The 15,386-nt window shown below is 39.8% G+C and overlaps 2 long non-coding RNA genes across 2 annotated transcripts; both read right to left on the minus strand.

Moving 5' to 3' along the window:
- Positions 1-3,517: 3,517 nt before the first annotated feature.
- On the minus strand, positions 3,518-5,748 carry LOC133735967 (uncharacterized). Its single transcript, XR_009859369.1, has 3 exons — positions 5,189-5,748; positions 4,558-4,634; positions 3,518-3,678 (listed from the first exon to the last, which is right to left on the minus strand). It is a non-coding gene; the product is annotated as an uncharacterized LOC133735967 (long non-coding RNA).
- Positions 5,749-9,859: 4,111 nt separating this feature from the next.
- On the minus strand, positions 9,860-12,880 carry LOC133735972 (uncharacterized). The gene is made up of 3 exons (XR_009859370.1): positions 12,335-12,880; positions 11,704-11,780; positions 9,860-10,824 (listed from the first exon to the last, which is right to left on the minus strand). It is a non-coding gene; the product is annotated as an uncharacterized LOC133735972 (long non-coding RNA).
- Between the last annotated feature and the right edge of the window lie 2,506 nt (positions 12,881-15,386).

The raw sequence follows: 15,386 nt of genomic DNA on the forward strand, positions 1-15,386 counted from the left end.
GCGAACTGCTTCCGAGTTGTAGTCAATAACTGACTTGAAATCACAGAAGCGGAGGCTATGCCATCTCACTTCTAGTTCAGGAAGCATGGAGTCACGGACGTTGCCAAATCTTTCTTCGAGTGAGGCCCATAGCCTTCTGGGGTCTTCTTCATTCATACACTCGTACTGGAGCGAATCATCCATATGACGAGTCATTAGGATGATGGCTTTCTCCTTATTTGCCTATAAGGCTGCTCTATTTACTTCCAAAGCTTGAGCTTGCTCAACAGTTAGCATGTCTTGGCTAGGCTCGAGAATCATATCCAGAATTCCATCGGCCTTGAGATGCCGGCGGACATCACGAACTAACCTGTGATATCCAGAGCCAATGTCCAATTTATTCAGGTTACTCATCCTAAAAGAGAACAAGAAAATGGGTTAGTTTCGGAGCGAAAAAGCTACCACGAAAACATATAAAATTCCTGAGCGTAATCTCTTCCAAGAAATTAGGAATTTCTGAGCATAATCGCTTCCAAGAAATTCAATTCCAAGAGGTATTGGATTAGATCGAAATAATGACGAAAGTGGTCGATCATAAATTCTCTACAAACTCTAAGTTTGGAGATCTCAACAAGCTTCAAGCTTGGAGTGAGCACGAAGCCCCACAGTTCGGCTTAATTAGGTCTCCCCTATGATGAAGAAATGGGGGTAGAAGAACGGAGTTTGCAAGTCCCAGAGAAAAAGAAGAGAAAAGAAATAAAAACTTCAAAAACGGGAACTTTTAGTAAAAAATACCTCGAAATAGGTTGCCGGAAAATTTGACCGGAAAAAGTGGTCGGAAAAAGTAGCCGGAAATCTGGCCGGAGCTGACATGGTAATGTCGGATGTGACATGGCGCTACAGAGCTGACGTGGCAGCGCCGTAGCTGACGTGGTTATGGGTGAGCTGGCGTGCTGAAGTGGCGTCGGAGGTAAGCTGACGTCAGTGGGCCTCCGTCTGTGGGCCGTGGGCTGCGGCTTGGACTACGGCTTGAGCTGTGGCTTGGGCTGCCTCCACCTTTTTTTTTTTTTTTCCTTCTTCTGCCGGATGTTCAGTCGGCCAGTTCGGTAGTTTTTAGGCTGGTTTTCTGGGTTTTTCTTCCGGTTCTTGAATGCTGGGATTGAAGCTCTTCTGCTGGAAAATTTTGGTCGGTTTCGGAGGTCCAAAACATGGTGAACCGATTGAGTATTTGGTGAGGGTGGTTTGGAACTTCCGGTGGCCGGTTCGGTAGGTTTCCGGCCGGTTCTGGTTTTTCTGCCGCAGGTTCTGGATTCCTGGGGTCGAGGGCTTCAAGTTGTGTGGCGGTGGTAGAAAAGGTTTCAAGGTTTTGTATTCGGATTTAGGGTTTTTGCTTCTTGAATCAAGGTTTGGCTATTTGTTTCAGGGTTAGGGCTTCGTGCTGATAACGTGTTTAAGGAAAACTGAAATTGGGAGAGAATTAAGTCGTGCTTTCATTAATAATAGAGGCCTCTTTATATAGAGGATTACAAGCATAGAGATAGAGTTGTACATGGAAACATAATCGTACATTGATTGGATATCTTCTAAGATTCTCCGAGAATATCTCTAATATAAACCTTATTTCAACTAGAGCAAGTAATCTCGAGTTTGGGTCAGACACATATTCTGGATTTACTTGAACAGATATTTGATTTTAACTTCATATTTTACAATCCATAATTATTTGTATGAATTTTTTATATAATAAATTAGTAATATTGTTAACGGGATTGGGGCGGGTAAAGGGACCTAATCCCCAATGGGGATGGGGACGGGGAATCCCCAGTATCTTATTACGGGGATTGGGGCGGGTAAGGGGATGGAGAATATATTTTACAATCCATAATTATTTGTATGAATTTTTTATATAATAAATTAGTAATATTGTTAACGGGATTGAGGCGGGTAAAGGGATCTAATCCCCAATGGGGATGGGGACGGGGGAATCCCCAATGGGGATGGGGACGGGGGAATCCCCAGTATCTTATTACGGGGATTGGGGCGGGTAAGGGGATGGAGAATGAAGTCGGGTATGAGGATGGTAACTTAATCCCCTTACCCTACGCTCCCCATTGCCATCCCTAAAATTGTCTAGTTAAACTTAAACCTTGTACCATTTCCTTCTTTAATTAACCAAGAATCAAGTAATGTAGTCGGGCCCACGTTGATGACCTTTTAAGAAGCTTCGCACAAATCATCAACGTTCCGATCTCTTGTTAGCATCTAAGTGAAGAGATTGATTGTCTAATCGTCGAAAACTCCGAATTGCCCTGATATCGCGCCATTTTATCTCTTTTTCACAACTCCGCTAATTTTCTACAAATAAATAAAAGTAAATTAATTACAGATTAATTAACTTGAGGATTAGCTTATTTATAGTGTTTAGAATGTAATTACGCCCATAGAAATGCATGTAATCACTCCACCATCTCTCAGCATCCTCTACTTGAGGAAGTTTCAGAACGCTTAGCGGCTACTCTTGCTATCTTGGAGGACGGAAGGACCTCATTTGATCCTATTGGCACAACAGTGGTGTCCACCCATCATTTTGTTGTTGGGAAGTTATTAGCGGTGACGGCAATATGGCGCACCAGTCTTAAGAAAATTATATGGGGATGATGACTTCTGTTTGGGGTTTTGCTAATCGGTTGTCAATTAAGGAGTCGTCGGGCGATTAATTTTTTTAGTTTTTTATGGAAAAGAACAGGCTGACTGTTGTAAAATGAGGGCCTTGGCTCCCATCACCTTTGTTCCATTTAGGTTGAAGTTCTTGGTCTCCTGCCAGCTCTGATGACGGAAGGTGCAGTGACGCTAATCGGAGCCATTGTGATGCCCTAGAAATTCATTATTAAATTCTGATGATTTTTTGGAAATTATTAAGTTGATTGTTAGGACGATGTCATGGTTCGAGGATGGAGTGGAAGTGTTTCGGACGAATAATTACTCGAAACGTTTTATTTTCGAGGGGTTGATGCGGCTGAAATAGCCTCCCAATTTAACCCTGCAAAATGTAGTTCTCAGTATAGGATAAGCAGTATGTATGATGGGTTTCATTCTATTGTTTTGAGACGTGACTTTTCGTGAGACAACATATTAGTAATTTGGAATTTCTATTGTTTGAAAAGTATCAAGATTTTGTGTGAGTTGCTTCCTTATATGATTGGGTAATTTCTTGCTTTTAGCGTCAGTTACTTTAACGAGATTTTAATGTTTTGAATCTAAAGACCGGGGGTCTGAGGATTTGGAGGTCATGAGTGGTGACATCTTCTTTGAGATTTGGGTCCTATAAGTTGAACCCATAGCAGAATATTAACGAATTGGACCTATTAGATCAAAATTTAAAGTATAAGGGTGTTTTTGATGAAATTAGAAGTCCAGGGACTGAATTGATTTTGGACCTAAACCACAGGGTAGTAACCAGTATTTATGTCACGCCCCGGATTTTGAATGATAAATTCAAATCCGAAACCTGAATAATTACAATTACAAAAAAACCAAATCTCGAAACTTCGAGTTCATTATTACAATTCACTCTCACAATATATTATAAAGCTCAAATGAGCATAACACACCTCACAACTTACAATTGTTGTAAAACTCTAACAATTGCTCTAACCGCACGATCACCGTCCTGGTTCTCCTGTCCTGTAGGATTACCCGCTACACAATTTGAATAGTGTACCGGGAGTTGCAACAACACAAAACCCGGTAAGCTTTTTACAGCCAGTATGAGTAAACAAGAAAGAATTGTTGATTTATTAGATTTCAAGACTACCACAAACCCACGTTACTTTCTCACTCTCATATATATATATAGACACTTATGAGTTACTCTCAATTTAGCTCATAAGATCACTCACTCTCATATATATATATAGACACTTATGAGTTACTCTCAATTTAGCTCATAAGATCACTCACTCTCATATATATATATAGACACTTATGAGTTACTCTCAAATTTGCTCATAAGATTTCCCAACATTTGGTAGACAGACTCATATATATATATAGACCCTTATGAGTTACTCTCAATTTCCCTCATAAGGTTACCATATATATATTGACAATTATGAGTTACTCTCAATTTCACTCATAAGTTCACTCCACATTTGGCAGACAGACTAGAGCTCTAACTAAACGTAACCACTCGTCTGGCCACAGACGTGATTACGATTTAATACTATTAATAACCACCAGCCCGGTACGAGAGCGTGATTCACTAATAGATGCCATGGTCACCTCGTGACCTAGTGATCTCCACAGATCACAACAATTTATTGTTCCTCAACAATAAAACTCAACACCTCTCACAATATATTGTTTCTCAACAATAAACTCAATATCTCTCACAATATATTGTTTCTCAACAATAACTCAACACAACTCCAACAATACATATTATTTCACGTAATAATATATATACAGACATTCACACAGGAATGTCTAGTAACACCAACAATAGTTCATATGATTGCAACAAAATAAAGCAATTAATTGTATTGGGTTCGTAATATGAACCACGTGAGGTTTACTCACCTCTAATTCCCGTTGCGTCTTCTAAACAGCTCAACAACGATTTTACGAATCGTCCGCCAAATCAATCCGCCAATCACCTAATCAAATGTGACTTGAATTTAGCTAACAATTCCAAAACATACTTAAACGACAATCCAACGGTCGGATTCTAACTTATATAAAAATCCGACGGACGGATTCTCACGAATCGCCTCCCGAATCACTGTTTTGCAATTATACGAAGATCCAACGGTCGGATCTTCGCCCATGAACACACAAGGTCATTGGGACAGTCATACGATCAACATATCAAAACTACAAGTCCATCAGACGGTCCGATCTTCACAGATCATTAATCGAACAATCGAAATCGTTCGAAATCGTAAAATTCATAACTAAATCATACGATATCCGAAAATTGCGTATAATATATCGAAATGATCGTATTGAAATATAGAATCTAAAAATGCACAGAAACTATATTTTTGACCCCCGGAGTTGGCCGGAAAGGGCCGCCGGAGTTAGTGGCAGAGCCGCCGCCGACCACCGCCAATGGTGTCGGGGCCGGGCTGCTCCTCTTCATCTCATCAAGCCCAACCACTTTCCTAACTAGCATGAAGTCTAAAAATGACCGGAAGTGGTCGAAAATTACCTCAAGAAGAAAGAGGCCGAAATCGCCCAAAATCGCTCAAATCTGAAATTCGTCTTCCTCGGGTTGAATCGAGATGTGAAACTTGGTGAGTTTATAGAGCATGGCAAGGCGAACAAAGCCCAGTTGGTCTCCCCTCCTACCTTTGCCGGAGTTGGCTGGAATTTGAAGAAATGCATGAAAAATGGTCTGACCTTCTTTGCTTCGATTCGTTGTCTATGGTGAATGATAGGATGCAAGACATATATGAATGGAAAGCTGGTTTCAAGGCGAAGAGATTGATATCAATTTCATGGCCATAGGTGGCCGGATGAAGTCGTGGCGACGCCGTGAAGCCAAGGCAGCGAGGAGGAGAAAAATCTGGAAATTTTCGGGTTTCCTTATTGAGAAATCTGATTTTTTGTATTTATAGAAAATTCTCAATTTTAAAATATTCATAACTTATTCATACGAACTCCAAATAATGCGTTCCACATGTCCACGAACTCGTATCGACGAGCTCTACAACTTTCATGAAGGAAGTTTTCCCAAATTTTGAACGTATAAAAAGTCAACTTTGTTGACCCCCTAAAAACGTTCGTTTTCGAAAATAAAATCGTTCGAACTAATTCCACAACTTTTCCAAGCTTCGTACATCGCTCCTACTATCGTGAAATCATTTCTAAAAAACCATGGAATTTAATTTGGATTTTTCGGGGTATTACAATCTACCCTCCTTAAAGAAATTTCGTCCCGAAATTTGAGCGTAAGTCAATTCCTCTCGATTAAGGTTGACCTAATCATAGAATCTCCATCTTTTCCAAATCTGTAGTAATCTACAAAGCCACAATCCTTTGTATAAAAATACATTCCTAGGGCCACTAAATCCTTTCATCACAATGTAAATTCACAAAACAACTGCTCAACATCACTCCACATCAATTACACAAAATCATCACGTGGATCATCTCATAGATCCTTACATAGATCTTCACATAGATCATCACATAGATCTTCACATAGATCATCACTCTGTACTGGCATACAAGCACAGTAAACACTCCCACAAAGTGTTTCGCTACTCAATTAGCATCACGGTAAATCTCTATAGTAAAACTCAAGCATGCACCATTCTTCACAACAATAGAGATGCATCACTCAAAACAAATCATCCCCAAAAGCACGCCAATAAAATATGTCACCCAGTGACGATGACTTGGGCTTGTTCAATCCTTGGGCTAAGCATTAGGGCTGGTCAATTGGGCCGAAGAAACCGAACCATCCAAATTTCGAACCGGCCCAAACCACTTTGGGTTTAACATTTGGGCCTACTATTCGGGCCGAACAATTGGGCTTACTATTTGGGCCTACCAATCGGCCCACCAACTTCCAGCTCGGCTACGGTATGAAATTGTACATACCGTATATACGTATACATACCGTACAGATCGTGTATACGTATGCATACCGTACAACTGTATATACGTATGCATACTGTACAGACCGTATATACGTATGTATACCGTACATACCGTATATACGTCCGTATATCAAGCATATACGAGACCCAAAAATATTTGTAAGAGGTAGGGTTCGAACTCCCGACCTCAAACACGAAGGTTTTGCTCCCAACCACTGAAGCAAGAGCTGCCTTCATTAATATATGCTCACGTGTTATATTTATTATGTCATAAGCGACATAAATAAAATAACGGGGGAGGCAAGGTTCGAAACCTCAACCTGCCGCACGAAACCTTTGTCCCCCAACCACTGGAGCACAAGCTGTGCTTAATATAATGTGTACAAATTTTATACTTATTATGTCATAAACGAACATAATAAAAATAAACAAGAGGCGAGGTTCGAACCTCAGACCTCTTGTACACGAACTGTACACTCAACCACTCGAGCACGGCTGCTCACGTTATTATCCATACCAATCCTTTTATTTAAACCAACTGTTTCAACTGTTTCAACAATTCGGCCCAAAACATCCAAGACTGTTGCAGAAACCCAGCCCAACGTATCCAAAACTGTTACAGAAATCCGGCCCAACTCATCCAAAACTGTTTCAGAAACTCGGCCCATCATGTCCAAAACTGTTTCTGAAACTCGGCCCATCAGGCCTCCACCCACAGCTACAGTGATGCCTTGATCCGAGACAGGCCCAAGTACGGCCCACTTGTGTCACGGCTTATCCCTTCCGTGATTTACGGCAGTCAAATCTGCTTTCGGCTAAAGCTGTCTGCCACAGCATCTCGAGGTTCGGCCTGTCCCCTTACACGCTCTCCACGCGCCAACAACTTTTCCGGGTTTTCGGATGACTTTAATCCAACGCGTGGATTCAAATTCTGAGATCGTTCATCCAACGGTGGAGATCTGCTCACCTTGTTCTATAAATAGGTGCATTCTGGGGAAAAACTGTTCACTCCAAAAGAAAAGAAATTTTCTTCCGAGCTCAAGCCTTTCTCTCTCAACTCTTCAGCCTTTCTCTTCTCAAATCCTTTCTTCATCAATTTCAATCCTTCTCTTCTGATCTTCTCTCCCATCTAGTTGATTCAATCCCATCTTTCCTCTGAACTTTCAGATCTTCAATCTTTTCCTCCAAATCTTCAATCCTTCTTTCTCAGATCTTTTCTTCCATTTGAAGATTCGATCTCATCTTTCCTCTGAGAATCTCAGATCTCCAATCACCAGTTCAACAACTCCAATCCTTCTAACAAAATCTCCCTCAAACACTAAACCATGTATTCCTCGATTTCCACATCCTCTCACCCCATGACCCAAGAGCCACGAACTCTGCAACTAATGGAGCTCCAAACCCCGCAACAAATGGAACCACAACAACAGCAACCAACAGAGGAGGGAGGAAACACCCAAGCAGCTGGAAGTAGTGCCAACATGGATTTCTGGCGAAGCCGTACCAGGTGGATTCCTACTCCAGAACAAATAAGAATCCTCAAGGATCTTTACTACGTCAAGGGATTTAAGTGCCCAACTACAGAGCAGATCCACGAGATCTGTCTCCAGCTGAACCAGTATGGGTATGTTGAGGGTAAGAACATTTACTTTTGGTTCCAGAACGTCAGGGCTCGAGAGAAGCAGATGAATAGGTGTAATCAGGCTGCTCCAGTGCCCATGAGAACTAGTTCTCTTGGTACTGGTAGATCCATTGATCTCAATTTTGGGTCCACTGGTTCTACTGGTGCTGGTGGATCCATCGACATCAATTTTGGGCCAGCTGGTGGATCCATTGACATCAATTTTGGGTCCACTAGTTCTACTGATGATGGTAGATCCATTGATCTCAACTTTGGTTCCACCTATTCTACTGGTAATGAAGGATTTCTTGATTTAAATTCTGTTTCATATTCTTCCTCACACTTCAACACTAATACTAGTACAACTCTTTTGGCACAACAGGAGGACAAACATCCCTGCAACAACGAGGAGGAGATCACCAGGAGGTTCAAACTCTTCCTCTGTTCCCCGTGCACGGCGAGGACGTCTTTGGTAACCTGAAGGCTACTTCCGAGGAAGGTAGCGCTTTTGGTTACTATTCTGGTGGCTCAGGCGGTTACCACAGTGGCTCAAACGTTTCTCTTGAGCTCAGCCTCAACCCATCCGGAGCTGCTGACTAGGCTTAGTATAGCATAGTCCTCGTTTCCCTTTTTGTAATATAAAATCAATAAGATTGTGTGCATGTTTTCTTTTTCTTTTTTTGTTTAACCACAACAACACCAAGGATCGAACCTTGGTCACTTAATACTCTTTTCAAAACCATCGAGACTCTGCTGCACACATCTTTCAAAATGATTTATCACAAACAATCATTCAAAACCTAGCAATCAATTAAGTCACACAGAGGTCAAGCTAGTATCCTCTGAGTCAAACCAAACACAATAATTTCGTCGCTAGAATTAGGGATTAATAAAGCTAAACACTTCCTGAGTTAGCTAGGAAAAACCCACATCTTTAGAGTTACACTTACAACTCTAAAAAAAATCTCGATCACTCCATCTATCAATTGCTTCAACAAGCAATATGTACCATCTTAGCATCCACTAATCGATACTGGTACCACACTCAGTATCTCACCCACGAATCACCTCACTGCTCATTTGGTGGTAAGTCAACATCTAGTGGGTCAAAATTCTGTGATTATAGCACTTCACACTAATCACGTCATAATCCATAATCTGTCCTCACAACAGTATCTGGCCTCATAAATTAGTTATACAACCCTAGCACTCCTAGAGTTGAAAACAACGTTATTACCTAAGCTCATACATCAACACAATGTCTCTTCACAGTCAATCCTATCACGAGGTCATATCAATCTTCCCATAAGTCAACCATACACAAAATCCATCATAGTAACAACGAATTATGCATTACTACTCAACAATAGTCAGTGAACCAGCACTCCACAATAATTTCCAATACCATCCGCAGATCTCAAACCACACCCCGACATTTAGCTAATATATAGTAGCTATCCTAAACACCAAACAACTGTGCATGAATGAATGCTCCATTATAACACAATTCCATCACTAAGCAACCAATAACTGCTAAGTATTCTTCAACTCAAAACATCTGCATATCCAACTAATGGAAAGTATCACAACTACTAGTCAAATACTCGTAACGACTTTAGATACAAGCATTGGTCAAACACCATGACCCCAACAACCAACGACTACAATGCACATAAGGATACTGTTTTTCGTGAAAACCATCCTCAATAACTCCACCAGAGTTTAATCCAAAGGTTCCCATTCCTCAAAGGTGATAACTCAAAGAAGCTACACAAGCTCCACCACTTCACTTACAAAGTCAACCTATGCCATGATCACTTGACATACTACCCTTATTAAAGGTAACATAAGTATCTCCCAAATTACATCACTACACTCGAACACCAATATAGTCTTGAGAATTCTGTCTCATAATCTCTCACACTCCTATCATCTTGAGTTGGTGAGATCAATTCTCTTTTCAACTATTCCTAGGGTCTCAATCTCTTTCACCATTTCAACCCAAGAATAACATCCATCACATCAACTACAGGTAGACTAGGCAACTCAACCTCTAATGCCTCCACCTCATCCTCAACTGTCTCCATAGAAAGGTCATGTCCCTACATCAGACTCGACCTCTACCTCACCGACTCATCAGAGTTAAATCCAGAGGTTCCTATTCCTCGAAGATCACAACTCGCGGAAACTAAACTTATTCTAATACGAACTTAGTAGACAACTCTACCGTCCTACGGACTTACACGTTGTCTAGACCCCATACTAAGACATACCCAATGATTTTACCAGTACCGAAGAGTATATGATGGGGATCCGCTGCAGACGGGCCATCACTCGGGAGGTACTAATTATCACCAAATATGTACCTTACGCTCTGATACCAAACTGTCACGCCCCGGATTTTGAATGATAAATTCAAATCCGAAACCTGAATAATTACAATTACAAAAAAACCAAATCTCGAAACTTCGAGTTCATTATTACAATTCACTCTCACAATATATTATAAAGCTCAAATGAGCATAACACACCTCACAACTTACAATTGTTGTAAAACTCTAACAATTGCTCTAACCGCACGATCACCGTCCTGGTTCTCCTGTCCTGTAGGATTACCCGCTACACAATTTGAATAGTGTACCGGGAGTTGCAACAACACAAAACCCGGTAAGCTTTTTACAGCCAGTATGAGTAAACAAGAAAGAATTGTTGATTTATTAGATTTCAAGACTACCACAAACCCACGTTACTTTCTCACTCTCATATATATATATAGACACTTATGAGTTACTCTCAATTTAGCTCATAAGATCACTCACTCTCATATATATATATAGACACTTATGAGTTACTCTCAATTTAGCTCATAAGATCACTCACTCTCATATATATATATAGACACTTATGAGTTACTCTCAAATTTGCTCATAAGATTTCCCAACATTTGGTAGACAGACTCATATATATATATAGACCCTTATGAGTTACTCTCAATTTCCCTCATAAGGTTACCATATATATATTGACAATTATGAGTTACTCTCAATTTCACTCATAAGTTCACTCCACATTTGGCAGACAGACTAGAGCTCTAACTGAACGTAACCACTCGTCCGGCCACAGACGTGATTACGATTTAATACTATTAATAACCACCAGCCCGGTACGAGAGCGTGATTCACTAATAGATGCCATGGTCACCTCGTGACCTAGTGATCTCCACAGATCACAACAATTTATTGTTCCTCAACAATAAAACTCAACACCTCTCACAATATATTGTTTCTCAACAATAAACTCAATATCTCTCACAATATATTGTTTCTCAACAATAACTCAACACAACTCCAACAATACATATTATTTCACGTAATAATATATATACAGACATTCACACAGGAATGTCTAGTAACACCAACAATAGTTCATATGATTGCAACAAAATAAAGCAATTAATTGTATTGGGTTCGTAATATGAACCACGTGAGGTTTACTCACCTCTAATTCCCGTTGCGTCTTCTAAACAGCTCAACAACGATTTTACGAATCGTCCGCCAAATCAATCCGCCAATCACCTAATCAAATGTGACTTGAATTTAGCTAACAATTCCAAAACATACTTAAACGACAATCCAACGGTCGGATTCTAACTTATATAAAAATCCGACGGACGGATTCTCACGAATCGCATCCCGAATCACTGTTTTGCAATTATACGAAGATCCAACGGTCGGATCTTCGCCCATGACCACACAAGGTCATTGGGACAGTCATACGATCAACATATCAAAACTACAAGTCCATCAGACGGTCCGATCTTCACAGATCATTAATCGAACAATCGAAATCGTTCGAAATCGTAAAATTCATAACTAAATCATACGATATCCGAAAATTGCGTATAATATATCGAAATGATCGTATTGAAATATAGAATCTAAAAATGCACAGAAACTATATTTTTGACCCCCGGAGTTGGCCGGAAAGGGCCGCCGGAGTTAGTGGCAGAGCCGCCGCCGACCACCGCCAATGGTGTCGGGGCCGGGCTGCTCCTCTTCATCTCATCAAGCCCAACCACTTTCCTAACTAGCATGAAGTCTAAAAATGACCGGAAGTGGTCGAAAATTACCTCAAGAAGAAAGAGGCCGAAATCGCCCAAAATCGCTCAAATCTGAAATTCGTCTTCCTCGGGTTGAATCGAGATGTGAAACTTGGTGAGTTTATAGAGCATGGCAAGGCGAACAAAGCCCAGTTGGTCTCCCCTCCTACCTTTGCCGGAGTTGGCTGGAATTTGAAGAAATGCATGAAAAATGGTCTGACCTTCTTTGCTTCGATTCGTTGTCTATGGTGAATGATAGGATGCAAGACATATATGAATGGAAAGCTGGTTTCAAGGCGAAGAGATTGATATCAATTTCATGGCCATAGGTGGCCGGATGAAGTCGTGGCGACGCCGTGAAGCCAAGGCAGCGAGGAGGAGAAAAATCTGGAAATTTTCGGGTTTCCTTATTGAGAAATCTGATTTTTTGTATTTATAGAAAATTCTCAATTTTAAAATATTCATAACTTATTCATACGAACTCCAAATAATGCGTTCCACATGTCCACGAACTCGTATCGACGAGCTCTACAACTTTCATGAAGGAAGTTTTCCCAAATTTTGAACGTATAAAAAGTCAACTTTGTTGACCCCCTAAAAACGTTCGTTTTCGAAAATAAAATCGTTCGAACTAATTCCACAACTTTTCCAAGCTTCGTACATCGCTCCTACTATCGTGAAATCATTTCTAAAAAACCATGGAATTTAATTTGGATTTTTCGGGGTATTACAATTTAGCCCTTTTTTTAAAATCAATCAAACTTTCTAAGTGTTTAATGCGTTGAATGTGTTTGTTATTGGATTGGTGACTCATTAGCATACATGTTTAATAGGGTTAACTATGGTGCGTTCATCTAGTTAATTTAACTAAGGAAAGTAATAAGAACTTATGCATGCGTTCATGGTTTGTTCTTGATTGATTTCGTTCAAGTATGTGTTTGATTCGAAAGTTATGATTTGTGTCCTTGGATTCGTGTTAAAGGTTGTTAATTACATCACACATTCTCGTCCGTCCATCTTATCTTGATTCTTGGTTGATTGGTCATTGTAATTAGTTAGTTAGGTAATTAGTTTAGAAATAAAAACAATTCGAAACCCCCTTATCCCTTGTATATTTTGGTAAATATTGTGTAAATATACTAATATTATTTCTTTGATGCTTAAATGACAGGAGCACCCTCAATCCCCGGACAGAACGGTCCCTATTTGCTATATACTAACAATTGACAATAGGGTTAATTTTGAGAACTCATTTTGAGATCATCAATTTTTGGCGCCGTTGCCGGGGATTGAAAAGTCTTTTTGCATTTGTTGCGTCAATATTGTGTATATATATGTGAAATCGTAAAAAAAAAAAAAAATTAATTTGTTTTGTGTTTTTCGTTTATGATGATATTTGGTAGAAATAAGAGTTTTATTATAAGTTTGAAATTAATTTTGGAAATAGGTGAAGTCTCTTTTGTTAATATTGGCCTAAACCCTTTAAGGGCACCTAGTTCAGGTCCCTTAAGGTTGAGGGCGACCTTTATTAACACTTGTTGAACTGTCTTCACACTTATGACTTTTCTTATCTAAGTAAGTATAGCCTATGTGACGTGGTGTCTAGAAAGGGGACAACGTCCATAATGGGTTTTGAATTCAGAAGTGCATACAATTGGGCGTAAACCACTATGTGGGAGTAGCCCAAGCCAAAATGAATTCTACCTCTTGTGTTCGTCCTCCCCCACCTAGCCATTTCAGTAAGGTTGCCCAAAGAATTTGAAGGGAAGTTTGTGTCTAGGCGACTATACTTGGGCCGCACGTTCCAACCTTGATTTTGGATTTATAATCGAATTTTTGTTTTTATTAAACATTGGAAGAAGCGAAAAATACACTTGTAAAAAATATTGTAAAGTTATACCCCACAAAATACTTGTAAATTTCGTGTAACATGTATAATTAAACCTTATACTTGTGTTTTTCTTTACTTCTATTTTACTAACTTATTCTTTGAATTCCAGGAAAATCAAATGGCTGAAGGAACTCAGTCTATTAAGGACCTTGTGTCCTCCAATGTACCTGGTGGGCTCCCTAATGCAATTGTGTACCCTGCTGCTGAAAATGGGAAGTCTGCTCATTTTGAAATGAAATCTGGATTACTCCAAGCACTGCCCATTTTCCATGGCCTCAGCGTTGAAGATCCTAACAAGCACTTGATATGCTTTGAGCAAGCGCATAATTTAACCCTGAAAATATCGTTAGTAGTATAAGCAAATAGGGATCGTTCTATTCCGGGGATTGAGGGTACACCTGTCATTGTCAAACAATTAAACAATTAAAATTAAAACAAAGTATAATATTCACAAGTATAAACATTATTTACGAAATTAGGGGGGATTTTGTTTTGATTTTCGAAAATTAAACTAAGTAAAGAAAAAAAATAAAACACAAAAACATAAAATCACAAATGGAATGAGAGAACAAAGATCAAAACCGAAACTATGATTAAAATCGATTTAAAACCCTAATATTGTTCATCTAAGTCATGAGAAAGTGAAATATTCGAAAGCAAATAATTTCCCATATTTTACTTTTCAATGCTAATTAACCTAAGTGAAAGCACCTAGATTAATCTTATCAAACATGTAATCAAACCCTAGAAAGCTAGTCAATCATGACATGTTTAACGCATTAAACATAGAGGAAGGCTATCAACTCAAGTGTACAACTTAGTATGGAAAAATCCACCTAATTGCAATCCTCTTTAATTAAATTCGATCTTTGTCCATGTAGATACCTCTACTAGCAAGGCTAGTTTGCTATCTCACCAAGCATAAGTAACACCCACTTTGGGACATCCACAAGACATGGCAAGGCCCAACCGAGACATGCATCGTGTAGCCCTATGTTCGGGCTACGCGGCGGTATCAGGAAGTCGCAAATCCGCCACCGGGAAGCCACCTTCCCGCCCTTGCCAAGTTGCCTCCACAACATGGCTTTCTACATGCTTCTTGAACTAGCTAGAATTGTATGGTTGCTTGTCCCACATCGAAGAACAAGTAGAGGAGATGGCTTCCTTGACTTATAAAAGGAATGCCTCCTC

The sequence above is a fragment of the Rosa rugosa genome, chromosome 1 (genome assembly GCF_958449725.1).
Source record: "Rosa rugosa chromosome 1, drRosRugo1.1, whole genome shotgun sequence".
NCBI classification, from domain to species: domain Eukaryota; kingdom Viridiplantae; phylum Streptophyta; class Magnoliopsida; order Rosales; family Rosaceae; genus Rosa; species Rosa rugosa.